This window comes from Lepidochelys kempii, chromosome 21 (genome assembly GCF_965140265.1).
Source record: "Lepidochelys kempii isolate rLepKem1 chromosome 21, rLepKem1.hap2, whole genome shotgun sequence".
NCBI lineage: Eukaryota > Metazoa > Chordata > Testudines > Cheloniidae > Lepidochelys > Lepidochelys kempii.
In genome coordinates, this window is record NC_133276.1 from 4957820 (window position 1) to 4978914 (window position 21095).

A 21095-nucleotide genomic window follows, 5' to 3' on the forward strand; every position below is an offset into this window, starting at 1 on the left:
CCCTGCTTTCTGTTGCTACCCTGCCCTTTTCCTTGATCTGTTCAATACAGTACTTAGCTCAATGGGATCTGTATTTTGATGCGGCCTCTAGGCATATCATAGAATAAATCGTCATTTAAGGGCTTTGGGACAGGGACTTTTTCTTCTTACGTATCTGCATAGTACATAATAGCACCAGTAGTGCTCTATAAATCAGCAGGATGCAGAGAGTGAGTGAAGAAATCCGGGTCTGACCTCGGAAGTTAGTGGGGTTCATGAGACATGTAAGGGTAGGTGGAATCAGCCTAACAAGCTGTTAGGTGTTTTCTGTGTAATACATATACGGCTGGCCATAATGTCCATGTGACAATGTCTCCTTCAAGTGGCTGGTTCACACAGCTGTAATACCAGCTGCTTGCTTCATCTCTTTTAGCTCAAGTGGCAGAAACTTGTGGCTTTGGTGATGAACGTCTTAGGCTCAATCTCCACAGGTGACCATGTGTCTATCTGTACGCATGCAGGCACGTTTCATTGCATCCAATTGATGGAAAGTGACCTTGCTGGGTCACTACAAAGATCGAGATGCTCAGTTTTTCTTTATAGCAGTTACAACACACCACCTGTATTTCTTGTATTGGCTTCTGGCTGTTTGGTGATCTGGAGGGGCTATGCTCCTCACTCCAAGTCAATGTCTTTCCCCTGGTATAAGATGGTTCCTGTGACTTGCATCTTTTGGCAAAGTTTTATTTTATAAATTAGGACCTTGCAATTATTCTTGTTCATTTCTGTGTGCAACAGGTGTCACTTTCAGTGTAGTACAGAGGAATCCCAAAATAGCTCAGACTCTGAAGGAAAAAATACTGGTTATTTCAGCCTTAGCTGTACTGAAAACTCAAAACTCACAGCCCGTTCTGAAATCTGGTATTAATATGGCAGGTGTATCGATTTTGTGGTGTTCTCCTGTATTTATTTTTTTCCATACAGATGCTCTTTCTTGTGCATAGATTCTTTCATATGCTATTGGTTTTTCACTAGCATCCACACAGCTGTCTGGTTGCTCAAATGCTACACCTGCCTTTGCTCTTCCTCTGGGTTTCCCTAGTTCAGATGTTCTCAAACTGGTCTGCGAGCTCCATTCAGGTGGTCTGCGGATAGTTCCCTCTAAGGTGTACTCCTGGGCAGTCGCACACGAGAGAATGAAGGGCCACCCACCTAATTAGTGGAGCTGCGCAGGCGTGCCTCCACTAATTAGGTGTCTGTACCCTGGAGAAGATGCACATATAAGGTGAGGTGGTGGCCTTGGTGGGGAATAGCAGGTAGGTGGGAGAGGGCAGTGGGGTGAGACAAGAGGGTGGGAGAAATTTGGGACATGCAGGGCTGCGGCAGCCAGAGAAAGAGGCGACTTTTCCCCAGCTCCAGGGCTGTGGCTGCTGGGGAGAGATGGCCCTCCTTCCCAGTCTCAGCTCTGTGGCTGCTGTGGCAGGGGAGAAACCCCCCTCCTTCACAGGCCCAGCTCGGGGGCTGCCGCAGCTGGGGAGAGAGGGAGAGATCCTCCTCCTTCCCAGCCCCAGCTTGGGGGCTGCTGTGGCGGGGGAGAGAGGGCACATCTATCGCATTAGAAAGATAAGACTACTGTTATTAAAATATGAGTTGTGTGCTTTTATCTGTAGAACAAAAAAAGTTGTTTATTATTAAGGGTTTTTTTATATAGTGCTTTCATCCAAAGCGCTTTTCAATATTAGCTAACGGTACAAACAACATTTGGAAAGATCATTAAGTGGTCCACCGAGACCCTCAGCAATTTTCAAGTGGTCCACGAAAAAAATGTTTGAGAACCACCGTCCTAGTTGTTGAAGATAAGTAATCTGAGAGTCCAGCTTTCTTTGCCGAACATTGGAGCTAGCTATGACTCACTAGGGTTAACCTTCAGCCTGCTGCTGGAGGAGCTGTGTCCAAGCCCTCTGGAATGTTTTGCTTGCCTAACCCTTGCAGGGCTGTGCTGATATTTTTAGCTATTATGAAGATTCTTGGCCTGTGACTAGTAGTGCTGGTGACCCAGGCAATGTCGTCATGAGCCTCAAAATCTTCACTCTGGGCACAAGCATTCATTTTATCCAGTTAACACATTTTTGAAATCTGTGGATGGAAAGGGAAGAACTTACAATTTTCCAATACTTATGGTAACCTGCACTTATGTACTTTGTCTCTTTGTCTCCCTCAGGTGGCTAGGAGTTCTGCTGTTATAACACATAGAGGTTGAAGAATCTGCTATAGCCTTTGGGCTAATGCAGCTGGGTCTTTTAGGTCAGGCAGTTGAGGCTCATGCTTTCAGATCCAGAAGTCCAAGTTTTCATCCCTGCTGCCAAAAACCCATCCAGGAACATCTGGTTACATCCCCATTTTAGAAATGCTTACACACACCCTTAGCTTTACTCAGGTGAGTAGTCCCTTTGAAGTCCCATTGTGCATAAAGTTAAACACATGCATGAATATTTGCGGGCTCTGGGCCTAAATGCGTTACTTCCCAAAGTCAAACCACGTCTCCTATCCCTGAAAGAGTTAATCAAACAGCATTACTATGCCATTGGAATGTTGTTGTTGTTTTTTTCTTTTAGGAACGGGAGAGGATTTACGTTGGTTTAAAAAGAAAAATCACCACAAAGTTGTCCAGGCTGTCAGTGGCACTTGTTTGAGATTTGCATTGCTGACTATCGACCCCAAAAGAGTTAACCGAGTAGGTGTGACTAAGCAGCAGAGAAAGAGATGCAAGTGTGAGAGGTTTGGAACCAAAGCAAAAAACTGGAGGTGAGGAGCATTAATAAAAAAAAGAAAAGTGCAGAGGTGCAGAGTCCAGCAGTGACTGACTTTCTTGATTTGACTGGCCCTGGCATTGTTGGCATCAGCTCTCCTGGGAAAGCTGCAGTTCCGCTGTTATAACACAGGGAGCAGCCTGGAGAATTTTGAGCTGCGTCACAGAGCTCTGAGAGAGAGAGAGTGAGTGTGAGAGAGAGCAAGCTCCCTCGATAGGTCTACTAGCAACAGCCCTGCTGCAGCAAGGGGGAAGAGAGAGAGAGGCAGCAAGAGAGAGAGACAGAAGTAATAACATCATGGACTGGGCTCCTGCAACCGGCCAGCTTAATTTTTAAAAAATTTATTTTGGCTTAATTGATGTTGGAGGGTTCGCCCATTGACGATGCTGGAGACACGATGCGTTTAATCCCGCGGGGAGGGAGGGTGGGCAGACGTCGGAAGGGTTAACGGGAGGAAAATTCTGGAACATTCTATTCTGCGGCGCTGCACAGCGAGCGAGCGAAGGGCTAAGGACTGCGCAGATGTTTAACGGGCAGAGGTCTTCGGCTCGGGGTCCGTCTTTCCCACGTACGTACTCTTTGACTGGGATTGGGTTGGAACTGCATCTTCTTTTATTTATTTACAGGTTCTTTTCCCCCCCTCCCTACTCCTAAGTTCAAACCCTGGAGTGGTTTTATTATGTTTTTGGCTGGATGTTACTGCACTGTTCTGCGTCAGAGCCGTTTTCTGAATGGAATGATGGCACAGGTGGTACGAATGTCGCTCTTGCCTGTGGTGCTGTTATGCAGCTGGGGGTGGTGGTGGTCGTGGGGGGAGATGAGAACTTTGCAGAGGCTGTCGTTTAATAATTTTTTTTTAATTCCTCCCTCCCACCTATTTAAAGGCTGGCATGTCGGCCAGGGGTTGGTGCAGGGATTAACAGACACTCTGCATTTTAAAGCTTGGAGGTTTGTCACTGCGTAGTTCAGAAAGTGGTAAATGGTGACGCAGTGATCATTGCAGGGCATGTTGTCCAGTTTTTAAAAGCATCAGGGGGACAGGTACACCGTGCCTTTCAGAGGCTTCCAGACTAGCTGAAAGGGGTTAAGGATGAGTCGAGAAGGGAAGCTAGGGTTTAGGGATTAAATGTCATCATTTTGGCGTTGGAAAGTTGTTTACCTTGCTCTCTCCGTGTCTCTATGTTGGCAGCCTTCCAGCTCACATGTGATAGTCTTCCCTGTACTGCTGCATCATTAACTAAGTGGCTGAGCTTGCACACGATTGGCTGGGGAGGGTTCTGAGCCTAAACACTTGATCCTATTGGTAGAAAGGGTGATGGCAGGTGAAAAGCTCTCATGGATTGGCCGAGGGCAGGGTGTCAAATCTAAATGTTGATTTCACTTGCCTCAAATCAGTTCTAAACACTTTGTGACTAAATCACCTGGGTTTTCTCTTCTTTTCCTTTTTTAAAATTTTTTTAAGGCAGGCATTTGAAATCTCTCTCTCTCTCTCTCTCTCTCTCTCTTGCAGTGTCAGTTATGCAAAGTAACTAAAAGCAAGGGAAGGATGTGACAAGCTCTTGGAGGTGGTTTGTTATGTTGTTTATGTAAATAACACAGCCAGAACCAAGTATGTCATAGCTTGAATTACTTCAGTGACAGGTAAGTTTCCTGTTGTTGCAAAATAAGCCACAGTGACGTGTCAGTCAGGCCAGAGGAAAGTGATAGACTTTTATGTATTTTTCTCTTCCTTCTAAGGATATTAAGTTCTTGTTATTGACCAACAGCACAGGTCTGGAAGGGACCTGGAAAAGAGGGTAAGGAGGCCAAGACAAACAGGAAGATGTTTTTTTCATAACTCTTTTTTGCTATCTTCTCGTCCTCCCCCACCTCCTCGAAGTGATCGACAATGAAGATTTCAGTTCTGCTCTGACGTTCTGTGGACAAACCACTTGAGCTTGGGTCTCGTTGCTCAGGAAGCCATCCAGCTTCTGCAGAGGAGTACTAACTTGCTTGATCATTCAGCAGGGAGAGTTATTCCTTATCCTTTTTTCATTTGAAGTGACTTCAAGAATATGAGGGTATAAGCATTTAATGTATAACTCACCGACATCTAAAGAGCCAAGTACAGTGATTTAGCAACAATCGCTGGGTTTAGAACCAAATCAGATGTATTGTGTTCTTTCTTGATTTCTTTTATAGTAGTTTCTCTCCTAACGTGTATTCTGATTTTTTATGTAATGTAGATATATGCGCACGCACCCTTCCAGCACTGATTTTATCAGGTCTTAAAGGGCACCTGTATTGCTCTCTCACCTCCAGCTCAATATCTTGGGGCAGTAAAAAGGAGGGAGGAGACCATTTCTAAAGAGTGAGAAGTGGTAGGAGACAGAAGGAGGGAAAATAACAAGCCAGAGGGGATAACTGATCTGTCCCCCTCTTTCCCATCTCGTTCCCATCTCTACGTTTTTCACGTCTCCCCCCCTCTGCCAAGGTTCATGGTGAATTTTAAATTCTCTTACTGCGGTTGCCACTGTCCCTGCTGACTTGCTGATCCCTCGCCTTGTGGATTTGGCTCTGTTGGAGTCTCCTTGCTTCCTGCAGTGCCAGGTCCGCAGAGCAGCAGAACGACAGTAACAATATGTGTCTGTTCATCTTACTGCAGAGCACACAATACATATACGTACATGGGCACAATACTGCAGTTGCATTTGTACAAGGCAGCAGCTGGGTTAAGAGCTGTTGATTGGACGAATGGTGGGTTAAGTCCATTTTGCTGAATGTCATGTATACGGGTGCCCCTTGTATTTCCCACCTATCGTTGCTGGGGGCTCTGTTAACTTGCAACGCACAGTGCCCAATAATGGTTTGGGGTTCCCATTGGCTTTAGAGAAGGAGGTACAGTTGGCAGCCCATCAACTCAACAGAGAGCAAGCATTCTTTCTGAGCACGCATATTCAGGCATAGAGAGTGGTTCATTTTTATTCCTTTTCTCATTTCTCAGCTGCTTACAGAGATGTATGCACTTGTGGCTCATTTTTTTTTTGTCTTATTTTAACCTTTAAGTTTAGTTGCACTGCTAAACACGTGTTCATATGGGAATTGAGGTTACCTGCTGCAGCTAAATCTATGGGACTCAAAGGATCATCTGAAATAAGGCAGTGACAGAAGCATGGCATTTTTCTAGAGGGTGATGGGGAAACTGACTCATTCAGGTCATGTGGCTGGAGTTACTAATGTAAGTGTGTTAGAAGTATGAACAATCATTTGGTCAAAAGTGGCCTACTGGTTAAGCACTGAACAGGAATCCGGAGTTTTGGTTTCTGTTCCTGGCTTTACCACTTGCTTGCTTTTGTGTGACCTTGGTCTTGTCAGTTTACCTCTTTGTGCGTTGGCTTCCTCTTCTGTAAAATGGGGTTTATTATACCTGCCTCAGAGGGGTGTTGTGAGGCTTTGCTCATTAATGAGCTGAATCATTTAGTCTTTACTCAAGCAAAACTCTTACTGATTTCCATAGCAGTATTACTGTTGTAAATCATGTTCAGACCTTCCAATGGATGGCATTATACATTTGAAAGCATTACCTTAATGTTTTTCTTAGATTCCAAGGCCAGAAGGAACCAGTGTGGTCTCCCCTATAGCACAGGCCATGGAAATTCCAGTGTTTTTTTTCTTTTTTGCATCTGAGCAGGGCTCTGAGTGAACAGGCGGCCATGATTGCTTCCTGCACTTGTTTTGCTGATGGTTGTGTTACATCTGTGACGCATTCTGTTTTGTTGGTGATGGGCGTCTCTGCTTTGTGGAGTGGAGTGGTGAGGGTTAGAATGGAGATTCATAGAGATATAACTTCAACGTTCGTAGTAAAGTGTGTAACCATAACCAAAGCAGCAGTGGTATCGGCATCCACCATTTTCGCCCCTCATAAGCAGCAAAGGAATCCAAATGGAGGCAACAGCACCGCTAGCCATTTTGTCGCTTGCAGAGTGAATTCTAAGCCTGCAGTGCCGCTGCTGTTAATTCCCATGTTGTATAAATACGGCACTGGGCTCTGTGACAGAGCTTTGCTGATGCTGTGAGGAGGTTATGTTCTTTCAGCAAATGTTTTTGTTGTTGTTTGGAGAAATCTATTAAAAACATCCAAATACTAGATTTTTTGTCCCCTTCCCAACCCACCAGAAATCACCCCCTGAAACCATTGAGAAAACCAAATCCTGCTTTAGGATTTTTTTAACCCTGTGCATGGTGTTCTCTTGTCGTTGGTATGGGTGTGGCCAGGGATTACCAGTCTTCGGTGCCTGGGGTTGGGACGTATGCCGCAGTGGTTAGTTATAGCTGATACTTGTGGGTGGCAATGTGCCTGATTACAGGATTTCCATAGAAAATGCCAATTCCGAGTTGCATTGATGCCCTGGTTTATAGAGGGGAAATTTATTCCATTGTTTCTCCTGCCCTCCCACCTCCCTACAGTTTTTGCTGGAAAACGAAAAGAGCAGTGTATACTTATGTTGGCTCATGGAATGGTTTTACTAGTATTAAGAAATACTGATGGTGTTTATATAATTTATGCAGAGATAGATCTTGGAATAACTGTGCTCATGCCCAGAGAGAGGTACCTTCCACAGCAGGGTGGACCATCAGACCACCTCCTGCAAGGTCATTCTGCTGTCTCACCATCAGCCGCTAACAGGTACCAGAACCAAATGTCCTTGAATTTTGATGATGATGAAGCTCTGCACCTGTCTCTGACTTTTGCAAATAATCTCTACTTTTATAATGGGCCAAACCAAACCCCTAAATCTAAATAACCATCAAAATTGGCCGTATTTTGAAATCCACTTATGAGTTTTGTGCTCTGAGCTGATCTTCAGAGCTGGTAAAAACCCTTTTTCCTGGACTGGTAAGCGAGTGGGAGCGAATTTTCAAACATAGACACCTAAGTTGCACCTGTGCAAAAACTAACTAAATAAAAAGCCATCCATATTTGCATATCTGCTCACATATTTGTTATCACTCAGATTCCTTAGGTTGCTGATTGTGCTTCTGCCAGTGACCATCTAGTTAGCACAGTCCCTTGTGTATTTTTAGAGCTAGTCACTGCTCACTGGCTTTTCTGTCCCTTGTTGCTTGAGCAGCTGATTCCTGATTTTGTGCAGGTGTTTCCATTTGCACAAGCCAGTGATATTTTCAAGTAACTCTGGGCCCCTAATGTGTATTGGCGTTGTTACTTCGTTTTCATGGGAAAGGAACCCAGCTGCTAATTCTGATGGCAGTACTGCCTCTCCACCCACAAGAAAACCTATGTGGTAGTTTGTCTGCTGAAAAACCAAACCAACACAGCATGATTCAGACCTTAAGCTTTCCAAGAAGCAGATATTTCCTATTTAAATACATCCCTTCATCTCCAAGCACAGCACTTTCTATATAGGGCAAATGGGTTAGAAGATTTGTCCTTACGCAGCCACTGGCTTCATATTTGATTATGAAATTCATTCACTTCAAAGCCGCCATTGAACCACTGACACATGTGTTAGACTGAAAACATTTGGACACTGACAGGTTGGTTCCCCCATCCTCAGACTGATAAGTGGGATCCATGTACATGGCGTCACAACTGCCTGCATTCTTGCAGCCCATCCATATATGAAGCACTGGCTTCAACCCCCAAGGTGCAAGGATAGTTTCTGTGGAGGAAAGGAAAATGTAATGGTTCGAGGACCATCTAAGGATCACACGGCCTGAAGCTTGAGACGTGGCCAGAAGATGAAAGTTCTGAGTCTCTTTAGTCAGCGGTTTCAATTGAGGGATCTGCAAAATAAAGCAGAAGGCGTGGTTCTAATATGTGTTAAACTACAGATAGCATGTTGCTATATGGCCTTGCATCAAGGGCTTGTATGGCAGTGATCATTTTAGGGGCATTACAGTACCTACCTCCTAGAACCCTTCTGTGCCAAGCCACTGATTGGTGACATGCATGTAGCCCACCTTCCCTTCAAGGCACAGGGAAAGGCTTGAATTCCCTTGCTAATGCTTAGAAACAGACATTTCATAGAAGTTAGCAACTGAAAAAGCCCCGTTGGGTTCCATCTAGTCCAGTGGAAGACTGGTCAATACAGTATGTTGTTCAGGCTAGCTTTAAATGGCTGAAGCGATGAGTCTGCTAGTGGTTTTCCTGGGATGCACTTCCACAGTCTAGTAGAGCTAACCGCTAGGCATTTCTCCTTAACAGCTGAAATTTCCCTCCGCTTAATTTCACCCCATCGCTCCTTTTAAAGCTTGGGGTAAGTCATTGACTTTAGTGGAATTTCATCCTCACAAGCCAGCTCTGAATTTGACCCCTTAGATTTTAACCTACTAAGGCAAAGTTATTCAAGCTTTCTTTAACCCACTCCATTTCAGCTAGACATAGCAGGTAATGTGGCCCCCTATGTCAAGGCCATAAAATGTGGGGTGAACTTGCCGTATGAGTTGGTGTGTCTTAATGCAGTGAAGCGAGTTAGCATTGGCTTGCAGTTGCATATTATGTTATTTATTCTTTGTAGGCCTGGCATGAGACAGATCAGAATGATACTGTTCTGATCTATGACCAGTGGAGCATAGTTTTATACTTGGTTGTTTTGTCCAATAAAAAGTATATTGGTCTATATTAATGCCTCATTTGACTCTTGCACGGGAGGGCTGGCAGGGCATTAGGAGGCTGCAGATGGATGTGACGCAGAGCTGTGCTCTGTGGGCGCTCCTTCCAGGTTGCTGCAGAGAAGGGGAGGAGCACGCACAAGTGGAACTGCAGCAGCATGGCTTCACCAGATTTTCCACCGTGCTAGCCTTGGCAAATCTACTGCCGATCCACAGCCTGGGCAGTCGGATTCTGACCCATGGAAGGCTCCTCTGCGCTAAGCCATAAGTTCTTGGTTTGGTGGAGGGAATAGGACTTTTATTTGGTGGGGGGATAATGCTATACAAGCTAAATACTCCATTTAACAAGGTTTTAATATGGCTCTGATCATTCAAAAGCTGTTTAAAATTGACCGTCCCTAACAAAAATTGACATGAATTGAAACCACTAGCCATATTAAACCACTTGGCAGAGCAAGAGTTAATCATGCAGTAACATGGGTTCAGTGCAGCAGTTACGCATAAGAGAAATTGCTTTGAAATGTGACTGCAACACTTGCGTAGCAGCCAGTGTTCAAATATCTCTACCATTTCAAAAAAATCTTCCCGAAAATACCAAACTTTATTAAATTCTCTCCATGTTTTCTTTTTAAAAACATATTTTTAAATATTTCTTAAAAAAAAAACTAGTGACTGGCCAAACCAAACCCTTGTCTGCTACTCAGTTAAAAAAAATCTGCATCTCGATCTTTCTGCCCAGTAAGATATTTCCAAGGTAAATGTGTGTAGGTACGCTGGCATCTTGGAGACTAACTTTCACTTGAACAGGAGTTCAAACTGATGGTCTATTTGGAACAGAAATGCTGGCTCTCCTGTTATTATGTTACGATAGAATGCGACAAAAAGCCGTACAACTTTGCTAGTGGGAGGTCTCATGGGCTTCTAGGATTACTACTCTGAGTAAGGTTTGCAGGATCAGAGCCCTATGTTGTTTTAGTTCATTAGCTATATCACAGTAGTAGGGCAATGAATATAAGTGTAGGGTGCTGTCAGGGCTGTAATAATTAAGGGCATACTCTCTTGTTTTTATTCAGTCCCTGCTCAAGCAAAACTCCCACTGGAAACTTTTGAAGCAAGTGGGAAGATTGTCACGGCCTGTTCCTGTCCTGTGAATAGATAATGCTGGAGTATGGAAGGCTGCCTGTCACCTTTCACCAGCATTAAGTTCACTGAAACAAAAATAGTAATGGCTATCTTATCTCTGACTTTTCACGTTCAGCCTAGGTTGATGAGGATGCTCACTAAGAGAGACATGGTGATCTAATGATTGTAGCAGAGGGGGAGGTCACATAGTGGTTGAGTGAGGCAGATGGGGACAGAGTGTCACACTGAGTGGGCATGAGTTACACATCTCTTCTCATGGACATCTCAACCCAAGCTTCAGAAGTTCACCCAGTTCAGTTATCTCTATGTGCTACCGCTTGTTACACCAGATCCCCGGGTCCTGTGCCTGGCTCTACTGTTAACTCATTATATTACCTTGTGTGTAATTCACATTTCCTCTGTGTCTTAGTCTCCCCCCTGTAAAATGGGGGTACTTCCTCTCAGAGGTGTTTAGAAAATTAGGGTCTGATCCTCAGTTAACACTATTTCTGGGAATGGATGGATGGTGAAGCCCTTAAAGCCACCTTTGTCCCTGTATTTTGGGATCATTTAGGAGCCTGTGTGTATTGCAGTGTAAATTACAGCAGCCTCAGGGCTACTTCGACCTACGCTCTGCTTTCCATGGCCTCCTGTGGGCCCTGGGGAGAAGAAAATAGCTGTAACATGGTGGACTCTGGTCCTGCCTCCAGTCTGCCATCTCCACTGAGCCAGTACAGAGCCTTTATGCCAGCTAGGAAGGCCCCTTTGTAGGGGTGATTCTCTGGGTGGGTTCTGCCCAATTTAAGGCCCCTTCGTGCTACCAGAGTGTTGCAAAGGGGCCTTAATGTCCATGAAGCCCTTAGGTCCTGAAAGAGGCTGTGTATATGCAGAGCATTATTGGAGCTGGCTGAAAAGTGTGAAAAAAATACATTTGTGGAAGTTCCACACCCACCCTCTGTTTTTTGCTGAAAACTTTTCAGCAGAGATGTTCCAGATGGATCTAATTGGTTATTTATTTCTCAGGGAGGGGTGTGTAGATACTGTGCGTGCACACACTCACTTTGTCAGGATGAATTCTGCCTACATGTAGTTTCTGTTTCCTGGGCAACTGCTAACTTATTGCAGAATCATGAACTGTTCTGATTTTTTTCTTGTTTATATTTCCCCTTCCCCAGTGCTGCCTGACCTCATGGACATCCTGTATGAGATGCCCAAGCAAGCCACAGACTTTGGAAGGAACAGCATCAGCTATCAGAGATTCCTCTTTTATGAAAGGAAACTTGGTAAGATACAGGAAAACATGTAGGCTCTGACACTGAACAGCAGCTATACTGAATTGAATTCTGCTTTAAAACAGTTGACTGCAAATTCCTACTGACATGGGGTAAAGTAAAGGATTATGGTAATTCAACTGAGACTGAAAACAAATGAACCATTACACTTTTCTGTGTCTTCATTGTATTTTTGTAAATGTTAGTCCACTTTGTTGATGTTCCTCTTCCTCATGTCCTGTCCCTTCTCTGCCTACTGCCCTGGGTATGGTTTTGATTAATACATTAACTAACTGAAGTTGCTGTTTTGTGAAGTCATGTTGGCTCTGCTCCTTTTCTGTGGCTCTATCATTGGTTGCGGTTAGCGACCTTGGAGCACGAACAGTACAAGACTGATTAAAGTGCCCTCTAATCTTTAGTGTGTGAGTGTGCAGCTTCTGTGTTCTTAAAAAGCTTGAGCCCATATTTCATTCAGCGTGGTTTCCCCTCTCATATTTCAGATGCAAGATTTAATGAGGTAACAAAAGGGCTCCGACAATGCTCTAGCACTTATGAATGCAAGAAATAATTCTTGACCTTAACACGTTTTGTGGGAGAGAGATTTCTTTAGCTGAAAGCCTTGGAGTGAAGGAAAAGATTTGCAGACACTGAATTACTTAGACATCTAAATTAGAACATGGGCTCAAGCCAACATGCAAATCTTACTTATAGTTCCTCTTTTCATTTTTCTGTCCTCATCTGTTTGTTCACAAGGATTGTCCTGATATGATCGTTTCCTGCTCCTCCTCCTCCTTTTTTGTCTTCTGTTTCTGTTCCCCTCACACTTTTAGGTGCAGTTTGACAAAGGGACACAATATGTAAAACTAACAAGGATGCTCAGAGTTAAGAAACGCAAGAAGGACCGAAGATAAGAAGGTTGCATTTTTGTCTGCTTTCTGAAAAGCCTTTAGATTGATTCTCCTCTGTCTTCCCATTGTGTCATTATTATGGATTCCTGTGCATAGTGAGACACTATTATTCTGATTACATGCTCTTTGTACATACAAATGACTGTCCAAGGTTCATGGCAATAAGAATCAGTCTCCTTGGTTGTGATTGGTGAGAAAACACAGCTAGTTAAAGCATCAAGAACAGGAAGTTTGAGGGCAAAATAAATCAGATGGCATTTAGAAAGGGTTAGAGGTCATTTTATTGCATGCTGTGGAAATCTGAAATTCCATGTGTCATGATGTTAATCTTCAGTAATTACGCTTTCCCGTCATTAGTAGTTCTCTAGACTAGTTCCCATCTTAACTACTAGAATGTACTACGTGGTTCCTCCTTTAGAAGACTGTCTTATGATGTACCACTTTGATGCATCATATTTTACCAAGAAATCGTTTTCTGAAACGATAACTTAAAAATATCAGGGGAACATAGCTGTTATAAGGCATAATCTTTTTTCCTTAAATTAAGTGATGGGGAAAGCTTGCAGCAGCAACTGGCCATCTTGAAAGAGATGAACAATCTGAAACAAATACTAGTTCATGCCGAGGGAATGGTTGCTAGGTGTGACAGTTAGTAGCTATGAACTTAATGAGACATGAGTAGCACTGTGGAGGAGGAGGAGGAGGAGGAAGAGAAGGAGGGCTCTTTGGAATAAATGAGTAGGAAAAAAAAGAGTAATGCCAAGTTTCCAAAGTTTAATGTGGCTGTTTTAATTAACTCTTTCTTACTCAGAAAACAGTCAGATCTCTGCTATAGTACATCAAAATTTCCCTTTCTTTAAGTTGTTTTGCTTCTTGTAACAGTAGTTTTTTTTGTCCCCTGCTTTTACGTATAGAGTATATAATTTAGTGTTAATGAAAGGTACAGAACTGGCAGCCTATTGAAAAGGAGCAGATATAGGCACAAGTTCCCCATCCTCTGGCCCCCAGGATGGATGGCAGCTCCCTCCGTCAATCAGAGGGGAGTTCAGTCTTCATGGTCCATTCCTATGCTGGGCCTCTCTGCTGAGACTGGGTGTCAGTGAGAGCAGGATGTAGGGTTGTTTTTGTGGTTTCAGATCAGGAAAACAGAGACTATTGGCCTAGCTTTTTAAAAGTGGCTAGTGATTTTGGGTGTCCCTGCCCAACCTGAGATGGCTTGAAAGGGGCCTGAATTTCAGAAAGTGCTGAGCACTTGCCCTGTGAAAACTAGGCCCCTTTAGGATGTCTTAAGTTGGGCACCCAAAAATTCAAGTCACATTTTTTTGAAAATGCAGGCTTCTTGTCCTTAGATCTTACTATGTGGATCCCCATTGGTTTTGATGAGACTATTTGTAGTCGTAAACACTGCACACAGTGGTTATTAGAACAGTAAGATTGTAAGATGGATTCTGGTTCTAGCTGTCCAGCTGAGAATTCTTGTGGTGGTGAGGAAATATCTGCTTGCATAAAGCCAGCAGACTAGGCCCCAGGGCCAGCTGCCCGTAGCTGCCGTGACATAGGGGATGTGTCGGGCAAGATGGAGCTCTGCTAATTCTCCAGGGGCATAAATCTGTACCACATGCTGGGGCTGGCACAGGCCAGTCCACAGAATCAGGGAGCCATAACAGACTCTCCTGACCCCACCTTCCCCTACACTCTCCTATACCAAGCAGAGATTATCAGAAGAAGATAGTCTGTCCCTTCTTCTCTGGGAAATGGACCCAGGCTATTGAATTCATTTTGCATGGGTTCCTTCAGATGATAACTGCTCTCGGTCAAAACCAGCTGGTAGGTTCAAATATGCATTTTCCTCAGCATCTTCTGCTTACTTAGATGTTAACTTAAACCAATCAGTGGTGATCTGATGAGATAGCCCTAGGTGCATCTGCCCTCACAATTCCTTTGTGGATGCGGAGAATTTGAGATTTGTTTGAAAAATGAATTTGTCTTTTGGGGCAAGTTATTGTGGGATTTTTTTAAATAAATAAATAGTGTGCCTGCCCTCTCTTCATATGAACATAACTTGAGCAGCCTTTTGAATATCTTTTACAAAACCTGGCATTAGAATCGGCAGCCCAGGCCAAGTATAACTGAGGCCCACAGTGTGAAACCTCAGCTCACTTTGGAACTGTATTGCTTGGACTCGTAGGCAGCGTTTGATATTGACCCAGCATTTTCCCTGGCAGGTTTCTGGGTTAGTGGGCAATCATTTTCTATCAGGCGAGATGCAAATTATTCTTACCACCTCAAGAACTGATGGCCGTAAGTCATACAGCTAATCAACCTGTGTCTGAATCATTGATGACATTATTGACGCAAATTTGTCCCCACTCCTGTTGCCATATAAGAAGCAAAACATTGTACATCGGTGAAAAATGGTGGGTTTTAAACTTTTAGCCATGTGACCATTTTTTGGCCAACATAGATGCAGGCAAAGTGAAACACAAAAACTTACTGGGGTGGACAGATGCACACCCTTGATGTTTATAGTTACATAAAGGGAGGATAAAAGTGTGAGATGTCTCTCCCATAGCTGCATGAGCTCCTGTGGGGTTAACAGGATTAAAGATCAGCAGATGTGACTCAGAGAGCAGGGAGCAGCAGGAGCCATTCTTACATGGTCACTTTTTAACCCTAAAAAAATGCTTTCATGTAACTGATACCAGGTGTAAGGGGTTGAGGGAGAGAGTTGGTTTCACTGTTGTTAGTGATCCTTCCCAACACAAGAAGCTTTTGTTTTTTGAAAAAAGAGGATGTGTAGCTTTTAAAATTATGTTTCAAATATCTGTTGTTCAGACCCGCACCTGTTGCTTCCTCTTTTGTTCTGATGTTCAGCCCTCCTGAAAATTCCCTTCAGAGTTATTTTGTGTTGCCATTATTCTGCTTGTGCTCTGAGCTGTTCAGGCCACTTCGACTTGGGCAGGGGGGCATAGGCTGGGGAAGGCTGCACCTTCCCAAACAGCCACGCATGGCCCTGCCCACACTCCGCTCCCAGGCCCCCCTCCTGCTTCCCGCTCTGGCTCCAGTTCCCCTGTGCCTGGCCCTGGCTCAGGCTGGGGCTGCCTGGGCCACCCACCCTCCCGGCACTGTGGGGCGGGGAGGGCTGGGGCCGCTGGCTGGTGGCCATGGTCGGTGGGGCTCTGGACTCCAGTGGAGGGGAGGGGTGGGGCGGGGCCTCGGGTAGAAGGGTCAGAGCTGGGGGCTAGCCTCCCATAGCCAGCAGTCCATGTGCCGCCCATACAGTTTGGTTATGTTGTTTAGTCAGGTGGCTCTTCATGCTATGAAGCCTGAGGCGAAGTGGATAACAACCACCCCCCCCCCCCCCCCGGCAGTGGGAACGGTGAGGGGCTGCTTCTCTTACTTGATCCTGATTTTACACCAATGTGAGCTCTGGCTCTGGCTCTGACCAAGTTAACATCAAATCTGAGCACTGGTACAATAAGAGAAGGAAAGACTGAAACTGGAGGAGGAGCCTCACTTCCCTTAGCTGACACTAGCTGCTGCCTATCCAGGGAAGCTGATTTTTTGTTTTTTCTTCTCTCTTTTGGTTGCAGCAGCTTTGAATAGGTGGCATAACATCAAATAGAAGTTGGCTGAACAGGTCAACAAATGAGGATGAAGCCTTTAAAATGTAGAAGTTCTGCAAGCTACAGTGTGTGTGGAGATAAAATAGACAAGAATAGTTATAATAGAAATAAAAGTTATAAGAATTCAGGTTCCAGGATTGGTCAGTGAGGATTATCAGAGAGATAATCTGAACAGTTTAATAAAGCAAATAATAATTGAGTCAGTGCAGTGGAAACCACTTGTGCTATTTTGTTTAATAAAATAACTTCCCTTTCAGCAGGGGTTGGCTGGAACTAGGAATATGATTTGCATGTCGTGACGCATTGCAACAGTTGGGGCTTTCCATTTCTCTTCACTGTCAACATAGGTTCACTGGTTCAGAGTCAGATCCACTGTTGGTCTCCTTGCCCACTTCCTGTTTGTCTCTTGGGGCTGTAAGTGTTGAATATTGCAAGAACTCAAATATTTAATGCACGTTTCTTCTCTTTGGTTGTTTTGAAGCTTGCTACTTTCCTTGGAAAATCAGGGTATAAAAATGATTTACTGCTCTAGTGACTGAAGGTATGTATTGGTGCTTTGCAAACATAGAACGTAGGAAAACTAAAACCTTACTGCCAGGAGCTTTGAATTCAAAGACAAATCTTATCTCTACCTGTGTCTGCCTTGTGGAGTTCACAACACTGATGCCTCCATGCCTCTGTTGGCTGTTCCTCACCAGCCCGAGTGTCAGCCAAAAAGCTCTTGCAGGCTGTCTAGTGCTGTCCCTTCCCCAGGGACAGTGTGAGGAACTAGGGAAGTAGCGTCTCCCTGATATATTACAGAGGCAACAGGATGTTTTCCAGCAGGGTCATTTCAGGGTGTGTGGAGGTTTATGCTATAATTACCTGATTTGAATTGGGGTAGAACTCACAGGTGAGTTGTTCCACACTCCATCTTTCCCCTTTTCCATTCAGCGGAGGTGGTGGGAATTGGGAATTAAAGGTGAGCGATATCACCAGCAGTTCTACAGGAGAGTGCCAACTTGGATCTGTGCCTTAAACCACTCTCCAGCAAGTACTCTCAAATGCAAAGTCCCACAAAGTGTATTTCCTTCCTGCCATACAGATGGCTCTTTCAGGGTAACAGGGAAAATGATTCATATTAACTGTCCTTCCTTATCCAAGTCTCTTACTAACACCTGGAGGCCATGCTGCTGAACCGTGAAGTGTCTATTGGGCAGCCTACAAGGACACACAACCACTGAAAATTTCTATGCAATTGCTGGATTTCTCCACCATATTTAAGATTACATGACATTTCTAACTACCACCACTACAAAACAATTCTGTAGTGTGGCAGGTGGTTTGTGATGCCAAAAATGTAACACACATTCTGGTCAAGTAGCCAAAGCCAGACAAGATACTTATGTGTTCCAGATGTTGGGAAGTAATCCATTTTCTGAAGTTTGCTTGCCGTGTGTGTGTATGCAGAGCTACATTTTCAAACACTATTGCCTAAGTTGCACCTTCAAAATACGTGCATTAGCTCTGTGAAAAGTGAATGAGTATAATGGGAGATATTTAAACCATGTTTTGGGTTGCAGAATGTTTTGCAGTTTTTGGAAAAATGCCTGTGATGTGACGTGATGTGATATATTCATATGATACAATTATTTCATGCACTGAAATTAGGATTCCAGAGATAGAAAGGGCACTCTCCAGTTTGCACTGCTGAAAGTGCACATCCTCACTGGTCCATCCAGTCAGCGTCTAGTCTAATCAGCAGACCCAGCGTCATCCCTGGAAGACGTCCAAGAGGAGACCATTGCTGGTGGGGATGAAGAGTGCACACAAGGCGGAACAGAAGCCCTGGAGTCTGTTTGCTCCAAGACATATTTTCTTAGGTAAGCAAACTACAGAAAGTCAAGTAGTCTCCCACACCTGTTTCTGTTTCTAAATCCAGTGTCTGAGTCAAAATAATTGCTGGAAAGCAAAAGAAAAACTTGGTGGTGCTGACGTTTGTCTTAGGCTTTTCTTACTCCTTTACAGATCACCCTGAATACGGAATGTGGTTATTTCCTGAAGGCTCTGCAGACTAAGCTAACCAGAAAATGCTCCACGATAGCATTCTGCAAAAGGTCTGGCTAATTATGGCTGAGATTATTAAACTGTAGTACATCTTTGTGGTTCTATTACCTGAGCCTCTTATCAAAGGGAAACGTTAGTCAAGCTGTTGCCGAAGTGTGCGTCTTTGCTCCATAGAGGTTATCAGTTTGCAGTGATTGATTTAGATTAGGAGTAATGGGAAGAATGTAAAAAAATCCATTTCACCAGTGGCTGGGGCTGAATTCCATTTCACCGTTTCGACCATTCTAGTGGCTGGGACTGAAGAGAGTAGAAGGGACCTACTTCTGCTGTTAGTTAGAGGCGATCTTACTGGGCTCAAATAGTGGAGTTACATCCATTGTAGCAAAAAATTCTTGCGTTCCAACCCTGATGCTACGCATGTACAGTATAGATGGTGACCCACTATAAGTCTGCAACACATAAGATTGTGTACGTTACTGAAGGGTCTGGAGCAGTCTCCAATCAATAGGACATGTAAAGCAGTAGGAGAAGAGTAAAGAGAGGACCTTAATGATTGTGGGTAGATTCTGCTGTCTCACTGATCTGCCTGCTGTTGCCTCAATCTATGCATATATATTTCCAGCCTGATTTCCTGTGTTATCTGTAGGACTGTCATCGGATGTCAGGTCTCTGTGGGCACCATCAACATTGTTCCAGGTACTCCAAGAACAGGAGCTCTGTTCATTTGAAAGTGGCTGCAATCTAAGGCCATGAAAGCAGAGATGGGGAAACCCCTCTGAGGCTATGTCTATGCTGTGTACCTTACAGCGGTACACTCTTTGTGGGCAGGAGAGAGCTCTCCTGCTGACAAAATAAAACCACCCCCTAATGAGGGGCGGAAGAGCGTCACCCATCGTCCAAGCGCTGTCCACACTGGCACTTTTTGTCAGTAAAACTTTTGTCATTTGGTGGGGGGTGGTGTGTTTTTTACACCCCTGACTGACAAAAGTTTTTACTGATGTAAGTGGTAATGTAGCCATAGCCAGATTCTCTGCTTTTTAATGTCTGTGTTTAAGTGAAACGGTTTTAACTGAAGTATGCTGATTTCTAGTTCATAGGGCCGACATCACTGAGGGTGGGTGGGTATCTAGGCTAGACCCTCAGTATTGATGGCACAGAAGCTGTATTGGTTTACACCAGCTGAAGATTTGGCCTGTATGCGTGTACGCACGCATCTCCCTACCTGCCTACTCTAGCAGGAGAGAGCCTCTATCTCAGAGCTGGAGGTGCTGTCACTGAAGCAGTGGAATGATTCCCCCACACCACTGACTGAATTTGGCTCTCACCTTGCTCGAATTTCAGCTTGACAAAACAAAATGGCTGCTAGTTCATCTGAATGCCTTTTGAATAATACATCTCGTCATCTGTAGCGAATGAATCACACTCGCTTCCTATTAACACAATCATTTTTTAGAGAATGAAACTGGAATTCCTTTTCTTTTCTGTTCCAAACCACTCTGAGCTATTTTCTGTCCATGCTTGTCTTCAAATGGACTTTGGCCATTAATTCCTTTCAGCAGAACAAATGAAATGCAGTGCATGCTGAAACACTATGAAATAGCATTAGTTTTCACATATTCCTTGTTGCACTTATAAGTGCTGCTATAAAACAAAACAAAAAACATAAACCTCTACTTTAACTGGTTTCAGAGTAACAGCCGTGTTAGTCTGTCTTTGCAAAAAGAAAAGGAGTACTTGTGGCACCTTAGAGACTAACCAATTTATTTGAGTATGAGCTTTTGTGAGCTACAGCTCACTTCATCGGATGCTACTGCAGTTTCCACGGTATGCATCCGATGAAGTGAGCTGTAGCTCACGAAAGCTCATGCTCAAATAAATTGGTTAGTCTCTAAGGTGCCACAAGTTCTCCTTTTCTTTTTACTTTAACTGGCTGCATCTCATAGAAGAATTTCAGTGTGGTCCAGTGGTTAGAGAAGGGCACGCAGAGTCAGGACTCTGTCATTTACTTATTGTGTAACCTCGAGAAAATCACGGTGTCTCAATTCATACATCTATAAGATGAGTAATACATACCCACCTCTCAAAGGGGTCGCTACATTTAATTAACATTTGCAAAGTGCTGTTATGTGTGAAAGGGGCTATAAAAACCCAACTTGATGGCATTTCTGTGCTTGGATGTTTGGATATAATGTCAGGTTTCAGAGTAACAGCCGTGTTAGTCTGTATTCGCAAAAAGAAAAGGAGTATTTGTGGCACCTTAGAGACTAACCAATTTATTTGAGCATAAGCTTTCGTGAGCTACAGCTCACTTCATCGCATATAATGTGATAACTGTGGAACGCCACGTCGGATCAATTGCAAAATTTCAGGAAATGTTCTAGGCATTGATGGGCAGAACCGTATTGATTTTGGCAAAGTCAGCAGAGGGAAATTGGAGATACATGGAACTCCTAGCATCTGGTTAGCAGAGCTAGCAGCTTCAGCCACCTCTGTAATTGTCGACAGATCAGATAACTGGTGGATGGCAGCCATTAACACATTCAAGCATAACAATGTCTACCCCTCATTTTAGCTCTGCCTGTCCTCCCAATTCAGTTTAAAAATGTTGGCAGAGAAGGAAAAGAAGAATGGGTGGGGAGGGCACACATAACCCCTGGCAGAGGGAGAATGTGGGACCCTGGTATGGGGAGAAGCTGGGTGCACGCAGAGTATGGGGAGGAC

At 44.1% G+C, this 21095-nt stretch overlaps 2 long non-coding RNA genes across 11 annotated transcripts in view; both read left to right on the top strand.

The window, feature by feature from the left end:
- LOC140901514 (uncharacterized) overlaps positions 1 to 3212 on the top strand; it is a 43215-nt gene extending 40003 nt beyond the window's left edge. Inside the window, exons 2-3 of the long non-coding RNA XR_012155883.1 lie at positions 2201 to 2416; positions 2595 to 3212. This is a non-coding gene — a long non-coding RNA (uncharacterized lncRNA). The remainder of the gene's footprint in view (positions 1 to 2200; positions 2417 to 2594) is intronic.
- Positions 3213 to 3214: 2 nt separating this feature from the next.
- The window catches only part of LOC140901512 (uncharacterized), a 62580-nt gene continuing 44699 nt past the window's right edge, over positions 3215 to 21095 (top strand). For 6 of the 10 annotated variants that reach the window (XR_012155878.1, XR_012155872.1, XR_012155875.1 and 3 more), the window contains exons 1-5: positions 3215 to 3357; positions 4300 to 7455; positions 11699 to 11806; positions 17979 to 18190; positions 18336 to 19070. This is a non-coding gene — a long non-coding RNA (uncharacterized lncRNA). The remainder of the gene's footprint in view (positions 3358 to 4299; positions 7456 to 11698; positions 11807 to 17978; positions 18191 to 18335; positions 19071 to 21095) is intronic. The other 4 variants (XR_012155873.1, XR_012155877.1, XR_012155876.1 and 1 more) reach the window with 4 other exon arrangements.